The 2,500-nt window shown below is 34.4% G+C and overlaps 1 protein-coding gene across 1 annotated transcript in view; it reads right to left on the bottom strand.

The window, feature by feature from the left end:
- Positions 1–2,500, bottom strand: part of LOC115212273 (protein fuzzy homolog) — a 527,612-nt gene that overhangs the window by 469,467 nt on the left and 55,645 nt on the right. The gene's annotated exons all lie outside the window — the stretch shown is intronic.

Here is a 2,500-nt window from a genome sequence, read left to right on the forward strand (position 1 = left end):
TAAAGATGTTAGTGTGTATCTTTCCTTCTTTTATCTTTTACTTGTTTTAGTCATTAGACTGTGGCCATGCTGGGGCACTGCTTTGAACAATTTTAGTTGACTGCATCAACCCCAGTACTTATTAAAAAAAATACTGGTACTTACTCTATCACTTTTTTTTGTTGAATTGTTAAGTTCCGGAGATGTAAACACACCAACACCAGTTGAAAAACAGTAGGGGTAGGAGCACAAACATAGTCACAAAGACATACACACGTGTGTATATATATATATATATATATATATATATATATATGATGAGCTTCTTTCAGTTTCCATCTTCCCAATCCACTTAAAAGGCTTTGGTCAGCCTGAGGCTGTAATGGAAGACACTTGCCCGAGGTGTCATCCTGAGGGACTGAACTCAGAACCATGTGGTTGGGAAGCAAGCTTCTTACCACACAGCTACACCTGCACCTACAAAATTTTTCACAATATTTGTTCTATTTGTCCTGATTCTCAGCAGATAGAGTTCAAATTGGTGTTTCTTGCTTTCTGGTTTGTGGAGTTGGGGGGTAATAAAAAATAGAAGTACCATTACTGAGCAGTGGACTAGCAGAACTGTCAAGGGGTCAGACAAGATGTTTGGCAGTGTCTGTTCTAGCTTTCTGTGTTCGGACATTAATGCCTGCATCAACACTTGTACAAAGTTGCAGTGGCCCCAGTCAGTGGCCTTTCCTTTGGATAAACAATGTTGATATGAGGGACAAAAGATTCGTATGCATGGGGAACTGCTTGTCTCCTACACAAAATCTTACTCAAGCCTGACCAAACATGCAAATGCATGATCAGCATTTGACCAACAAGGGCCGCACAAATCACTACTGTATGCAATGAATACTTTATATACTGTTTTGTAAAATGGCAAGTGTTTCATTAACTTACAATGTTGCATTTCAAAACCTATGACAGCTACAATGTCGACCCTTTAAATATGAGTGTTGTCAATAAATGATTTGTCAAAACTCAGCTAAGAGATGGAAGTTGTCAAAATGTGATTATAATTCTCCTATTATTTGAAAATAACATAAAAATTAAATTTTAAAGAATTAATTTTGTTTGTTATTTTTGTGGCCAGAGTGATGTGCACAAACATTAATTAGCATATAGAAAGGGTTAAAGACGAATGGTCTATGCTATGGTGATTTGTCTCGCGGATATTACATAAAATGGAGTTTTTAAGAGATGGCTCTCATAATAATGAGTTATGGCGCTCACATATAAATACAAATGACAAATGACAATTATGTGTTTGGAAGATTCTAGAAACCATAAACATTTCTCAAGATGTCCTTCATTAGATTATCCATGAAATATACTTGGTAGTATGACATTCTGGCAAAGTTTTTGTGCTAGTAATGACATACAACAAAAGACCCACATTATTCATTCAGTTAATAATTCATATAACTATATATATATATATATATATACATGCATGCTTACATATGTATCTATGCGTGTATATCATATATGTATATGTGTATGTATGTATGTACACACACACACATAGATTTACATATGCATGCATACGCATATATATATATGTGTGTGTGTATGTGTATATACCATATATATATATATTTATTATATAAGATGTATGCTAACATACACTACACATCTACATATACATCTATCTATCTATATTTATATATATATATATATCTACAAACACACACATATACACAAACTTATATATTTAAACACACACACATATATACACACAACACACACACACACACACACACACACATATATATATATATTATATATATATATATATATACATACATATACACACACACACACACACATTTCTTTGAGGGTATAAGACTATTTATCAATAAGAAATGACACAGGCAAATGTTAGAAAACAGGAATCCTGGCATCTGTAAATGCTGCAGAATCATTGTTTCAAAGCCTTTGGTTACTTTTATGCGCATGATTGCTAAGATGTACCCTATCCTTAGAAATGAAATACAGGGAGTTTTTGACAGAGAGCTATTTATCTATCTATTTATCTAATGAAATTCGTGAGTCTGGATTAGTTTGTATACCATGGGGAGAATCTATGTTCGGTGGAGTTGGGATGGTTGTCTCTTTGTCTGAGAAGGAGAAAAATTGCTTCCTCTATCTCCAAAGAAAGTTGCATCATGAAACATGAGATGCCTCGGCTCCCTATGGCATAAAAACATATCCAAACTTAGGAACTGTCGGTCTATTTATTTAGCTGTCTACTGTGGGTGTAAATCTCTATGGGAGGAGGAAGTATTTGTAAAACTAGATCTGTGGATGGTTGGATGGAAGGATGGGTGGACAGTCAGGAGGACAGAGAGACAGTCATATCAATAGACAATTAGATATAGATAGATAGAGACAGACAAATAGATAGATAGGTAGACAGACAGACAGATAGATAGATAGATAGATAGATAGATAGATAGATAGATAGATAGATCGA

The sequence above is a fragment of the Octopus sinensis genome, linkage group LG5 (assembly GCF_006345805.1).
Source record: "Octopus sinensis linkage group LG5, ASM634580v1, whole genome shotgun sequence".
In the NCBI taxonomy this organism is placed as follows: domain Eukaryota; kingdom Metazoa; phylum Mollusca; class Cephalopoda; order Octopoda; family Octopodidae; genus Octopus; species Octopus sinensis.